This window comes from Chrysochloris asiatica, unplaced genomic scaffold (assembly GCF_000296735.1).
Source record: "Chrysochloris asiatica unplaced genomic scaffold, ChrAsi1.0 scaffold00066, whole genome shotgun sequence".
In the NCBI taxonomy this organism is placed as follows: Eukaryota; Metazoa; Chordata; class Mammalia; order Afrosoricida; family Chrysochloridae; genus Chrysochloris; species Chrysochloris asiatica.
In genome coordinates this window covers 4,279,763-4,294,675 of record NW_006408584.1, presented here as the reverse complement: position 1 = coordinate 4,294,675, position 14,913 = coordinate 4,279,763, and the positions used below count along the sequence as shown (strand labels likewise).

Genomic DNA, 14,913 nt, shown 5'->3' with positions numbered 1-14,913 from the left:
TAAAGATTTACAGCCTCGAAAACCCAGTGATGGAAAAAACTTCTCTGTAGAAACTCCTCTATAAAACAGAAAAAATCATGGTGAGTGCATCCTACCCCATCTCCAAGTTCTGGCTATCTATTTAAAAACAACAACAAAAAAGTTATCAGTGAGTTGACTCAGACTAATGGCAACCTCATATGTGTCAGAGTAGGCTTTTCTATGAACTATTTTTCAATAATAGTTTACCAGGTAATCTATTTACATCTGAGTGGGCTGATGTCACAAACTTTTAAGTTAGCTGCCCAGTATATTAACTGTTATATCTAAATACTCTATTGTTTCATTTTTTTCTACATTCTTCATCTAGAGAACTGCCATTTTGATCTGCTACTTAATGGTATCAAAATCACCAACTGATTCACTTTGGAATGCCCAAAATCTCTCTGTCCTTTTTCCTTGCTTTTAATAATGAATTGCAATAGATAAGACTGGAAGAAGCGTCCTTTTTAAAGGTGCTGAAAATTGCAAAATTATGATAGTACACATTGCAAAAACATGGGCACCAACCTTCCCTTCCACAACATTCTACTTCTTATCTGGGCTTAGTAATCTATTGCAATGGCCATACCAAACTCAGACACCATACACACAGTTAAAGGGTTTATTATGGAAGTTAATAGGTTATAATTCAGACTCAGCAAATGCTCAGGGCACAGTTGTACTTGTCAGCTGCTGATAACTGCCCATAGGACTTACCACTCCACCATAAACCTCAGCGTGAAGGCACTAGGCTCTAACTCCATGAGTCAGCAAACCTAACTCACTTAAGTGTCTAGAGCCACCCCATTTTACAAGCTTCCTGTCCAAAGTCACTGAGCTTTACTTGTTCTGTTTCATGCTCTGGTTCTTGGTTCTGCTACTATTGTTCCTCTGCTATTTCTCTGATGTTAGAGTTTTCTGTCCCTAAATCAAGGAAGTTCAATGTACAGAAATCTCAGTGTCCAAAGAACATGCTCAGGATGTTATGGTTAAGCTATGAATGTTAACAGAGTTCATTGTAATTGTAAAAACTTGAAACTCTAGTATGCATTTAAAATGTGTCATCTCAGAAGCAAAAAAAGGAAATCTTACTACTATCAAAGTAGAAGAGTCAGTAGTGGAGCGTGTTCTTTGAGATCTTCAAGTGCCTTCTTTTAGACCAAGGGTGGGTAATCTTTTTTTCTGCCAAAAGTTATAACATTATTAATGGGCTATACAAAATTATCAAGCTAAAGATTTGCCTGCTATGTGTGGTGAAACATTTAGTTTTTGTTGTTGTTAAATGCCCTAGTGTCAGGTTTGACTCATTGTGATCCTGTATGGAATTTTTAAAGAGTGGCTGGTGAATTTGAACCACTGACCTTGTGGTTCAAACTGACCTTGAAGTCTAGTGTTTTACCCCACAATTAGCTCATCCCTAATGTGATGGCTGGATCTGCCATTGCCTTGGCAGGGCCAGACCAAATGATTTTGTGGGCCTTATAGGGCCTGTGGGCTGGATGTTCCCATCCCTGTCTTAGACCCAACAGGAAAAGAGTTGTTTGGTGGGAGTTACAAAGATTAAGGCTAGAGGAGATATCTTAAACAATTCACTATACCACATACATGATCTGGGGTTAAATCATAACAGGGATGTTCCTCTTCAATAATCCAGCCATGGGTAAATATGAGCTTGTACTTTATCCTCCAGACTACACATCAGATTTATGGGTCATCCCATCATCATCCATTTATGAATGGATGACTGGAACAGGAATATACATGAGGGTACAATCAACATTCTATTTGAAAACCTACGTTGTTCATCTAATCATTTATTCCTACACTTAAACACATTTTATTTAAAACAAATATCATATTATCAATCAAGTTATTCTTTCTGAAGTAGCAAAAATGAGGCTGCATATCTCCCACTTTTTTTCAGGCCAATAAGTGATTTTTTTTCAATATACTTTTGTATTTTGGCAAGAATCACTGATTTGGATCTTTGTCATATGCTTTCAAGATAGGTAAGTGCCTGGTATATGTCTAATGCAACAATGTAATATCTCAAAAAATGTAAAGTAGCTACTGAGACATGACCTTCTCTAGACTGCTTTGGGTATTTTCTGTCAGCTTTTTGTCTGAGTCTGGTTACTTGATGACACTTAATGACTGCCAGATAACATAACAGTATTCTGGAATATATGTATCTATATGTAGTCCTTATAGCATAGTATGTGATGAATTGGGTTGCTAACCACAAAGTCATCAGTTCAAACCAGTCACTCTGCAGGAGAAAGATGAGTCTTTCTGTTTCTATAAAGATTTACAGCCTTGGACACCATACTCAGGAATTGGAACAGACTCCATGGCACACACACAACCCACCAACCATCTCTGTGCATGTGTGTGGATTTCATAAAATTAAACTCTGTGAGCCTCATCTTTCTTTTCATTCACCAGTATTATTAATATGTCAAATAAATCTTTTTTACACAGGTATATGTCACTGAAACAGCAAATAAATCATTGTTTGTGTAGGTGAGCATTACTAATTTCTAAAATATAAGTCTGGACTGTAGTTTCAAACATTGAACATGCCCATTCAAAGTTGGAGTCCTGGTGTGGTGCTGGAGGATAAGCACTGGACCACAAGGTCAGTGGTTCAAATCATCCATCACTCTTCAGAAACCCTATATTGAGTTGCAATGAATCAGAACTGACTCTTGGGAACTTAACAATTACAACATCCAAAGTTAGATGTTGTTTTTATAATGATGAGCATTACCTTGAGTCTATATATTTCCTCAAAGACATTATAACATCCTTTGTGCTTTTAGTCTATTTTATTGAAAAATAGTTACTAGGGTTGTCATGAAGGTATAATTAAGTGTTTCTTAAATCAACTAGCACTACATAGCAAAGTATGTGCAACACATAAAGAAAATTAAAGAAAGGTGAAAATCCATATTTAAAAAAAATCTTGTTTTTCCATATGAAATGATTCATTAACTGGAGTCCTGTTAATTTCTATTCAATGTGTATAGAAAAATTTTACTTGAATGGGCCGTACTTGAAGTTACCTATGTTGCTGTTGCTATTAGTTGCAATACAGTATCTTCCAAATCATGGTGACCCCATGTGTGCTTCATAGAATTTTCAAGGCTATGACCTTCAGAAGCAGATCATCAGACCTATCTACTGAGGTGCTTGTGGGTGGGTTCTTACTGCCAACATTCAGGTTAGTAGTTGAGCTCAACTTTTTATTCCATCTTTAAAAAAGATGGGGCTATTTTCAATAAATCATTCCGAACAGCATTCTTAAATGCTTAGTATTTCTGATACTTCATTCTTCTTCTTTTTATCTTGAGAGCTCAGATTAGAAATTTTATGATTTTACTGCTTGATTTAGTAATATTGATTATACTAACATAGGGTGGAGGGAGAGGTGGTAGTGGTAGTGTGCCGTGGAGTCTGTTCCGGCTTATAGTGATCCTGAATAGGGTTTCTGAGGCTGTAAATCTTCACAGGAGAAGAAAGTCTCACCTCTCTCCAGCAGAATATATGGTAGTTTCGAATTGCTGACCTTGAGGTTAGCAGCCCTACCTGTAACCACTACACTACCGGAGCTCCTTAGAGGGAAGAGACATGCAAATATATACTTGTACACATTGCAAGCAATAAAGGCATAAATAAGGAGTCCTGGTGTGGCACTGTGGGTTAATATACCAGACTGCAAAGCCATTTGAACTGCAAGGTCTGTGGTTCAAGCTCACCAGCTGCTCCACAGAAACCCTATGCAGGGTTGCTATGAGTTGGAACCAATTCCACAGTGCTTAACAACAACAACAACATTCATATATTATATCATCCATCAGATTAATGACCTTTATTATTACTTTTAAAGTTATTACAGGAGCTAGAAAACTCCCTCTCCACCAAACTTTTCTTCAATAGTTACATAATGGAACCGAACTGAAGAAACTTTGAATGCTCATAGGAGTGTCTCCCTTTCGATCTTTTAAATGAGGATTATTTGTCCCCACACCTTCCTGAGATATTAGCATACTGGAAAGTCAGAATTTTCGCACAGTACTTATTTCCTTAATCTTGAAGTCTTGGTTCTGTACATTGACTTCCAAGATTAGTTTCAGCATTTCCTAAGACTTTGTCATTAACTCTGTATCTGATACTTTTAGAGATAGACAGAGTTCTAGTTGGAAAATGTGCTTATCTCAACCTAATATCCTTACTGATACCTTACATTGTTGCTGCTGTTAGATGCCTTTGATTTGGTATCGAATCATCACTGACCAGTCCTGAACCAACCTCACATTTGAGCCCATCACAGCTGCCACTGTGCCAATCCATCTCATGGAGGCCTTCCTCTTTTTCTCCAATCCTCCATTTTACCCAACATGATATCCTTCTACAGGGACTGGTTCCTCCTGACAATATGTCCAAAGTAAGAGAGATGCAACCCTGGCTGCCAGGGAGCATTCTGGATGTACTTCTGCCAACAGATTGGTTTGTTCTTTTGACGATACATGGAACTTTTAATATTTTCTCCCAACACTGTAACTCATCAACACTGTAACTCATCACTGTAAATGCATCAACTCTTCTATGGTCTTCCTTATTCACTTTTCAACTTTTGCAAGCATATGAAGTTATTGAAAATACCATGGCTTGGATCTGTCACACTTTAGTGCTAAAACTGACATCTTTACTCTTCAACACTTTAAAGAGGTCCTGTGCAGTAGATTTGACAACTTCAAACTTTTCTTCATTTATTTCTTTTATTTATTGGTCCATTGATGAGGATTTTGTTTTCTATACAATGAGGTACTACCCATACCAAAGGCTAGGTGCTTTGATCTTCATCAGTAAATATTTTAAGTCCTCTTTGCTTTCAGGAAGCAAGGTTGTATCATCGCATACCACAGGTTGTTAGTAAGTCTTCCTTGAATCTTGATGCCATGTTTTTCTTCATATAGTCCAGCTTCTTGGATTATTTACTCAGCATATAGATCGAGTAAGCATGGTGAAAGAATACTACCCTGGCATACAACTTTCTTAATTTTGAACCATTCCATGTTCCCTTTTTTGGTTCAAACTATCTCTTGGTCTATGTACAGATTCCTCATGAGGACAATTAAGTGTTCCAGAATACTCATTCCCCATAATGCTGTCCATACTGTATCATGATCCACACAATCAAAAGACTGTGTAGTCAGTAAAGCAGAGGTAAACACTTTTTTGGTATTCTCTGCTTTCAGGTAAGATCCAACTGATGTCAGCAATTATATCCCTCATTCCATGTTCTTTTCTGAATCTGCCATGAATCTCAAGACGTTCTCTGTCATTGTATGGTTGCAGCTATTTTAAAATTATCTTTAGCAAAAATTTTTTCCATGGGATATTGATGATATTGTCCAATAATTTCTGCATTCCATTGAGTCACCTCTTTTTAGAATGGGCACAAATATGGATCGCTTCCAGTCAGTTGGCCAGGTAGTTGTCTTCCAAATTTTTTGGCATAGATGAGTGAGTGCCTCCACTGCTACATCAGTGTTTTGAAAAATTTTAATTTGTATTCCATCATTTCCCAGAGACTTTATCTTTGTCAATGCCTTCAATGCACCTTGGATTTTTTTCTTCATTATCATTGGCTCTTGATCATATGCTACCTCTTCAAATGGTTGAATATCAACTATATCTTTCTGGTTCAGTGATTCTGTGTATTCCTTCCATCTTCTTTTGGTGCTTTCTGCATCATCCAATATTTTGCCAATAGAATATTTTAATATTCCAAGTCAAGGCTTAACTTTTTTTCTTTAGTTTCCTCAATTTGAGAAATGCTGAGCATGTTCTTACCAACATTTGGGGAGGGTTACTCTGAACTGAAGGACCACTGGTAGTGTAGTGGATTACTAGCTGAGTTAGGTCAGAAGTTCAAATCTACCAATTATTCTATGGGAAAAAATTGAGGCTTACTGCTTCTTTAAAGACTTTAAAGACTCAGAAATCCTACACAAGGTTGCTATGAGTTGGAATCAACTTGGTGGCACACAATTATCACCACCATTCTAAACTGAGGAGGCTTAACTATCATGTCACTGAATAAAACCATTGCAGAAGAAAATATTGTCATGAAACCACCATTTTAAAAAGATTTAAGATAGAATAAAATGCAGTAATTCATTATGTCAGTGTTTATCCTACAGTGACAGGTTGGTGGTTCGAACCAAACAGCCGCTCCTTAAAATCCCTCCAAAGAGTTGCTATATGTCTTAGCCAAGTGCACAGCACTTTAAAACAACAAATGTTTTTTATTTAATTATTAATTGGGGAGCAAATATGAAAAAATGCAACCTCACACATGTGATCTGTCCATGTTCTTGAAATAAGAAGAAAAGGGTGGCAGAGAAAATGAAAGGAAGACAAAATCTAAAATTTCATTCTTTCAAGTGAGAAATCAGTACACAAATGGAAGAATCTTGAAAAATACATGCCAGTATAGATGGAGATAAGCAAAGAATTAAATGAAATAGTTAAAAGTGATTTCTTCAGAGGAAATGAAAAGGGATAGATACTATGAACAGATTTTTTAAACAAATTTTGTAGGAAATGTTTTTCTTTAAACTATGTGTTTATATAATATAACTACATTTTTATGATTTTGATAAAAATCTTAAAAATAGAGAAATATGAGTAAAGTGGAAGGAAATAGTAGAGAGATGGGATGAACAAATAACTGGCAAATGGAAACCTACAGAAAACCAGAATGACCATGTTGTTATCAAATAATATGAATTTTTAATGTGAAAGGAATCAAATAAGATGTATAATACAATTATTGAAAAGACAACGTTAAGGTTACAGGTAATGTTTTGTTCTATATTCAATCAGTATGACTTCATTCATCTCTTTTAGCCTTTTCTCTGTGGGAAAACCCAATCAATATTCCAATTGTCTTGTTAATAAGTCAAATTTTTATCTGAAATTCTTGTATGACCAGAATGAAAGACAATAAAGCCATGTTATTGCTCTAATTTTGTGTGTGAACTGGGTTTGAGTCTGTAAGGCAATTTTTCCCCCCATAATTTCAAAATTGGGCCTCTATCCACTTTAAGGCAATCTTTCACTTAGTCAGTCCTGCAGATAGTTCTTACCTTACCATTATTTCTCAAATGTTCTTTATGAGATACTTTACTCATTAATTCTATTTTGTATGTAATTTTCTCTCCTCTAACTAATATCATTTATAAATAACCATGAAATCTGAAGAACTTAGGAAAATATGTTCAGCATTTCCAAGTTCAAGGGAGTTATACATTAAATCTATAGGAATTAACCAATATAATCTAAAATGCTTCCCACCATACTCATTTCCTTATATCGCTGTTTTAATCATTATCCCTTTGTTAACAGGTAATAAAAGCTATTTTAACTTAAAGTAAAAAAACAAAACAAAACAAAAAAACTCAGGATTTTTCATGGACCTAAAAAGTGAGGCATACAATCAACTTCAGAGAAACCTTAGACAAACTTTTTAAGGAAAGACACCTTTTTCTTTGTCATTACTGTCAAGTCAGTGAGTCCTGATGGTGAAGTGGTTACAATGTTTGACTACTGATCAAAAGGTCAGCTATTTGACCCTGTTCAAGGAGAAAGATGTGGCAGTCTGCTTCTGTAAAGATTTACAGCCTTCCAAACTTATAAGGGTGTCCTGGTAAGCCTTTAAGGGTGGCATGGTAGGATAAGCATTGGAGTGCTAACAACAAGGTCAGCAATTCAGACCCACTAGCTGCTTCTTCGAAACCCTATACAGGGTTTCTATGAGTCAAAATCAACTCGAAGATGCTTAACAACAGCAAACCCTACAAGAAAGTACTGCCCTGCTCTATAGGGTGCGTAGAAGTCAGAATTGACTCTGTGGCTGTGGCCTTGGTTTTTGAGAGGGCATCAAGTCAATTCATAATACTCATAGTGACCCTATAGGACAAAGTAAAACTGCTCCTTAGGGGTCTAAGCTGTTAATCCAGCACACTGCCACATCTTTCACCCTGTGAAGGTGTGGGTTTGAATTGCCAGTTTGCAGTCAAGTGCTTAAATACTTGACTACCAGGTACTATACTACCAGGGATCCTTCTCCTTTTATCGCTAGAAACTCATAATTTCTCATATCTGACTCTTGAGGCACTCTTCTCTCTTAATAGATTAACTTACTTTGCTTTCATCCGCCCAAAAATAAGCTCTCCCATAGCTCTTGAACAATCTGTGCCAATGATCAGTAGAAAATAACTGCTTTTTGGGATTCCAATTTCTAATTGCTAGAAGAGAGGATTTTACTCTGTTTGGGAATGAAATCCACGAAGTATATATATTGGTCTCAGAAGTCTATCCTTTGGTTATTAAGCAGCATTTATCAGGGAGGGAAGCCATATACTGAGAGCATCAAAGGTATCTACGATCACAGATGAATCTCTGTTGTTGTTGAGTTCCGTTGAGTCGATTCCGACTCAATGATCCCCTGTATAATGTTTCTGAGGAGCAGCTGGTGAGTTTGAACTTCCCACCTTCAGTTCAAATTGACATTGTGGTCAACTGTTTATCTTCCAGTGTCACATGAGATGACTCCTTGGGTGACACAAATGAACAACTGTTAAACTATTAGTCAAAAGGTTAGCAGTTCAGCCGGTGTGTCAAGGGGGAGAGGCAGCCGCCGCTATAGACGTGTTCCTTATCCATCTTCACCAACGCCAAGGAGTCGAGCACCGTGTTCCAGCTGAAGCACATCGTCGAGGGCATCCTCAAGCGGCCGCAGGATGAACAGCGGTTGTACAAGGACGACCAACTAACTCCTGGAGGACACCAAGACGCTGGGGGAGTGTGGCTTCACCAGTCAGACTGCAAGGCCCCAGGCCCCAGCCACAGTGGGGCTGGCCTTCCGGGCAGATGACACATTCCAGGCTCTTCGCATGGAGCCCTTCTCCAGCCCGTCCGAGCTCCTTGACGTGGTGAAGCGGCAGGACTCAGGGAGCAGTGCCAATGAACAAGCTGTGCAGTGACTGATGGCTGGCAGCACCTCCTAGACTTCACCCCCCTCCGCCCCCCCCCAATAGAAGATTTCGGTGTCAAAAAAAAAAAGCACAACAGGTTAGCAGTTCAACATAGGAATGAAATGAGTCAGACTTGACTTTACAGCAAATAACTAGAGATAACTACAATTAGATCATCAGTATTTTTAGTTTATTCTAATTTTTTGCTGTTAATATAGGTCTACTGACATCATGTGTTCATCTCATGAATATTATTATTTAGATTATTTGAAATAAGAAAATTTTTAAATTTCCTCAAATACATGATGCTACAAATCTAATTTTGTAACTCAATATTATTATCTTTTTATCTAGTTAGTTTTAATATCCTGACTTTTTAAATAACTTTCTTGTAATTTATTTTATAATCAAATCAGCAACAAGATCATGTATATATATTATCTATTTTTTTTTCCATTCACTTTTTCTACTAACATTTTTTCTTTTAGTCAATATTTGTGACAGTTGCTTCAAATCATTTTTGGAAGGAAAAGGCATGCACATAAATGTTAATGGATTAATTGTATCCTTAAAAGTTTTATTTTCAAGTTCCATTGCTAATATTGCCTCAAAAAAAAAAAAAAAAATTCAATCCAAGGTTGATTTTTTCATTATATAGTAAAACAATGCTATGAGAATATATTTGTTTTTAAAAGAATTATATGTGAAATACAGAAAAAAAATATATGACAAAGAATTGTACCACAAAATATTATATTAATGATATTCTAATGTTTTTTGAAACATTAAGGGGTTGTTTCTAATCAAACGCCTACTCATGTTTCTCCAATTTTTTCTGACTCTTCCAAGCCTCTTAGTATGTAGTTCATTCGTTATTCATTAAAATATTTACCAAAAATCTATTATGCGTGAAACACTGTTTCATAAGCTGGAAATAGAGCAAGACTCAAGGACCTTTATTTTATGGACCTTCTAGTCCAGTAGTGAAGGAAATAAGACAACAAGGAAGTAAGCAATAGAACTACAGATGAATAAGTTATATGCTGAGAATAAAGAATGTGATGCTATGTTGTTGTTAGGGGCTATCAAGTCAGTTTTTCACATATGACAGGGTAGAAGGGCCCATCGGGTTTGCTACGCTGTAGTTGCTCTAAGTCAGAATTGATTCAACAGCAACAGAAATCTTTACTGAAACTGATAGACAGGTCTTTCTCTTGAAGAGCCACTGGTGGCTTTGAACTGCTGACATTTTGGCTAGCAACCAAGCAATTAATCATTGCATCACCAGGGTGGAGTGATGCTATAGAGAATGATTGAATGTCACTTGAAATTACCTGAGATATAATTGACCATAGTGAACCAACCGTGCTGAGATCAAAGGAAAGAGCATTCATTCAATGCAGAGGGCACATGTAGGTGGGCTGATGTCCTACTCAAAGTTACCTTGCAGGTTACTACAATAAAAAGAAGCTCCCTGTCATGCAGAGGCATAGAGATGAACTTGGAGAAGTAGGCAGGGGACAGACTTCATGTGGAGGTGAAGCCATTGGTGTGTTTTAAACAACGAAGTGTCCAGAATGGACTTAACATTATTAACATACTTATCTCAATATATCTTTGCAAATAATCATAAAATAGACTTAACAATAAAACAATGTTGGGGGTTGGTTGTTACCATCACTGTAAGTATATGTATGTGTGTGTGTGTGTGTGTGTGTGTGTTTTCTAATGCAGGCACAAATTACAAAGTTTTTTACTTTTTTAATTTCAAAGAGGTAATGATCAAGCCTCATATTACTTTAAGCTGACTTGCTATGAAGGTCAGCAAGTTTAGGGTAAAAATTGTCTAAAGTCTTGATTTTATACATAAGTTTTACTGCTGCTGTTGGAAATTTTTTTTCTCTTCATTCAAAGATGATGATTGAATACCTGCTGTAAACCAAGAGGACTGTTCTAAATGCCACATGGCAGGCAAGACCCAAATTCTATCTTCAGGAGGCTCATCATTTGATAAGAATCTTGAAAATCTCCAGCTTTTTTAGGAAAAGAACTTAGAATAATTAATTCTAGGTGTTTCTCTTGTTTTAGGTAAATGTAAACCATCTACTCTGTTAGAGCTGTTGTTATTGTTAAGTGTTGTTGTGTCTGTTTCAACTCATAGTAACCCTATATAGGGTTTCCTAGGTATTAAATCTTTACAGAAGAAGAAAGCCTCATCTCTCTCCTGTGAAGTGGCTGGTTGATTTGAACTGCTGACCTTTCAGTTAGAAGTCCGATGCTTAACCATTACACTACCAGGACTAATTTATGTCAGGGCCAGAAATTACAAAATTGGGACTTCTTGCCCTCATCCTTTCTTGAACCAAACTTGCAATTCCTTTGTAGGAGAATAAAGGGCCTTCATAGCATTTGGCAAGACAAAATTTATGTTAAAAAATATGATGAAACATATTGCCAGTATCTCTCTGCCAATAGCTTTATTCAACAGTTCACAGTTAGCATTGCTCTTTGCTGTAGTTGTTGTTAAGTGCCTATACAGGGTTTCCAAAGAGCAACTGGTGAGCTTGAACCACCCACCTTGAAGTTCAAATGGCTTTGCAGTCTGGCGCATTAACCCACAGCTCCATACCAGGAAGTGAAGGTCTGAAGAGAACAATGCTGCAAGATGCCAAGATACTCTTAAAAACAAAGATTCCATCACCAACCAACTTTCTAAGCAAAGACTATACACGTTTCTTGGTGAGCCATGAGAGTAAAGTATTCACATGGGGTGGGGGTGGGGGAACCCACAAAACGAACTTATTTACTACAAGAATCCAATTTGAAGAATTTTTTGAGATTTCACAAAGAATTAATTTACCATGTATGGGAAAACCTTGAATATAGCTTAAAAAATGAAATTTTCATTAGCTTTGTCACTCTACAAAAAAACACTGACTTCCTAATGCAAGCATCTGAATTAAATTTGAATATGAGATTGTGAAACTTTTAATTATTAATAATCTTTTAAGTATGAAAGAATATTAAAGTAAAGAGTATTTGGAGAGACTATGTTCTTTAGATGACAACCAACTTTTTTGCCTTTTACTTAATTGCATTTTCTAGTTGCATTTTAGTCTGGGATAAAAAGTATAAAATTTTTAAATTCAACAGATACCAGTATAAAATTTGGGACACTTTATTACTAATGTCAGCAGCTTGTAGATCATCAATGCTGAGATAGGTAATCACATCAATTAAACATTGTTTATGTTCTGGTTCATGTGGGCATAAGTGAAGAAGGAGCAGTGGGGATTTTGATGTTGATGTGACAGCACTTCCTAATAAATAAAACCTCGTGCACCTGAGACATCTAATTTTAACTCACTCTGCATTTATTATGACATCTATGAGTTGTGTTTTATGGGTTCAAGGTGAGAAAATCATTAAGAATATATTTGTCACACTAGGGGATCATTTAAAATTACTCCCTTCAAAAGACTGATGTTATTAACCATATATAGAAATACTCTCTCCTTCCCCGGCCACCTAATTATTACATGACACATGATTTTCTATGATTAAACAACTAGTCAATTTAGTGCTCAAAACATTGCTGATGTTGGGACATCCTCCTGAGTAGTATTAACTTCTTTCATTGCTGAATTCCCCCCTCCACACACAAATAGGAAGCCTTTTGCTTCTTTCTTTCTTTTTCAATCTTCAGATCTTCTCACTTTTTGTAAATATAGTTTATGTTCTGTCAGTCATCTATAGATTCTCAGGACATCCTAAAGAGAATATCTAACAGTTCCTTGGCCCTTGGCTAGAAAGACTAAACAAACCAAAATAAAATCAAGCCTGGGGACTTAGGTCAAAAAAAAAAAAAAAAACAAGCTCAAGTAAGACAGTTTTCCAGCGAAAATATCTAAGGAATCTAAAATCCAAACTGAAGGTCATATCATGTAAGGACACAAATAAACCTTTATCTTTAGATAACAGGTAATCTCTAGAGCACATTTCCTATTGTAAATCAGAATTATATGATCAGTCCCTCAGGGGCACCATCACCAAGCTGATAAAGAAGCTGTCTTTCTGCCAATCACATTGTCACAGAAAACTCAGAGGGAAGGCTATGCTTCACAACAGATCTGCTCTGAGCCTATGAAACAGCCTTATCTCCATGTCAATCTGTATTTAAAACGGTCATCCTTTTTTTTAAAAAAAGTATATTTTTATTCCTCCATATAGCTCCATTAAAAAAAAAAAAAAAGCTTAAAAAACGCTTTTCCTTTATTTTTCCAATCCATTAAGACAGGTTATAAGAAATAAGATACCACTATGGATATTTATGAAGTCCTAGAAAGGTGCTGTAGAATAATCTCCAAACAAACTGAATAAAATAATTCAAAAGAAGCTCCTGAATAGAAACAAAGAACCCTAATGGCATAATGGCATAGTGGATTACACATTGGACCGCTAATTGCAAGATCATTAGTTCAAATCTACCAGGTGCTACATAGATTGTCTATGGCAGCACACAACCACCACCACCAAGAATGAACCATATCTAGTGACCCTATATAGGGTTTTTGAGGAGTGGCTGGTAAGTTCGAACTGCCAACCTTGAAGTTCAAATCAAGCTTTAGGTCCAGTGCATATCATATAGTGCCATACCAGGACACATAATTGAGTTACAATCATTAAATTAAAATTTTGTGAAACATCTGATTTCAAAATTTGGTGTAAATAATGTGAAACCAAGCAAATGGAATTTGCTTTTAAGATTGCCAACTTGAGCTCTAGTGGCATCTGTTTTTGTTATCTGCTACATAAATATTGTATCTGAATAGGGAGAATATAGTTAATTTGAGGAAAAAAAATATCTTTTTTAAAAAGCTGAAAAGTTCTAAAAGTATACACAGGGTAATACTGAGACAAAACCCGTCTGAAGTCATACTATACCACTATAAGTCTGAATTGCTGTTTTGAAATTTTTAAGTACATATAAACATAGTGCATCTATAGGATGCAACTACATAGTCATTAATATTCTTGTTTCAGAAAATACTTAAGGATGTGAAAAATGCTTATATTATTACACTAAAAATCAGTGTGTTGGCATATATCTAAGGGGTTATAGTTTTATTAACTATACGCAGAAACATTCCTACACATATGTAGGTAAGGGGGAAAAAAAGACAAAACAGAACTGGAAATGAGTCAACAAAATGTGAGAAAAGTTTTGCTATGAAATTAAGGTGATCTTTACTATTTATATTTTCATATTTTCCAAATTTCTACAATGTTGTTAAATTAGTTTTTGTATTTCAAAATTTTCAAGACTATGCTTTTGAATTATTTTATGTATTTCAATAGCCTAAAGACTATTAATTCTAGAAGGAACTAAAATAACCATTATTTTAGTGATCAGAGAAGGAACTGTACTCCCATAACCATAATACAATAATAGTCTTTAAAAAACTGCTTTTCTGACATTATTTCTATCCACAACACTTACTTTTTGTTGTTGTTGTTGTTGTTAGGTGCCATCGAGTCTGTACCAACTCATAGCAACTGTATGCACAACACAATGAAACACTGCTTGGTCCTGGGCCAACCTCACTACTGTTGCCACGCTTGAGTCCATTGATGCTGCCACTTGGCCGATCCATCTAGCTGGGAGTCTTCCGCTTTCTCTCTGACCCTCCACTTTACCAAACATGATATCCTTCTCCAGTAACTGGTACCTCCTGACAATATGTCCAAAGTATGAAAGATGAAGTTTGGTCATCCTGGCCTCCAAGGAGCACTCTGGCTGCACTTCTTCCAACACAGATCTGTTGATTCATTTGGTAGCCCATGG

At 36.2% G+C, this 14,913-nt stretch overlaps 1 protein-coding gene and 1 pseudogene across 2 annotated transcripts in view; both read left to right on the top strand.

Annotated features, from left to right (window-relative positions):
• Nucleotides 1-14,913, top strand: part of GALNTL6 (UDP-N-acetyl-alpha-D-galactosamine:polypeptide N-acetylgalactosaminyltransferase-like 6) — a 2,035,427-nt gene that overhangs the window by 1,374,406 nt on the left and 646,108 nt on the right. The window lies entirely within an intron of this gene.
• Nucleotides 1,678-9,077, top strand: LOC102817387 (annotated as a pseudogene).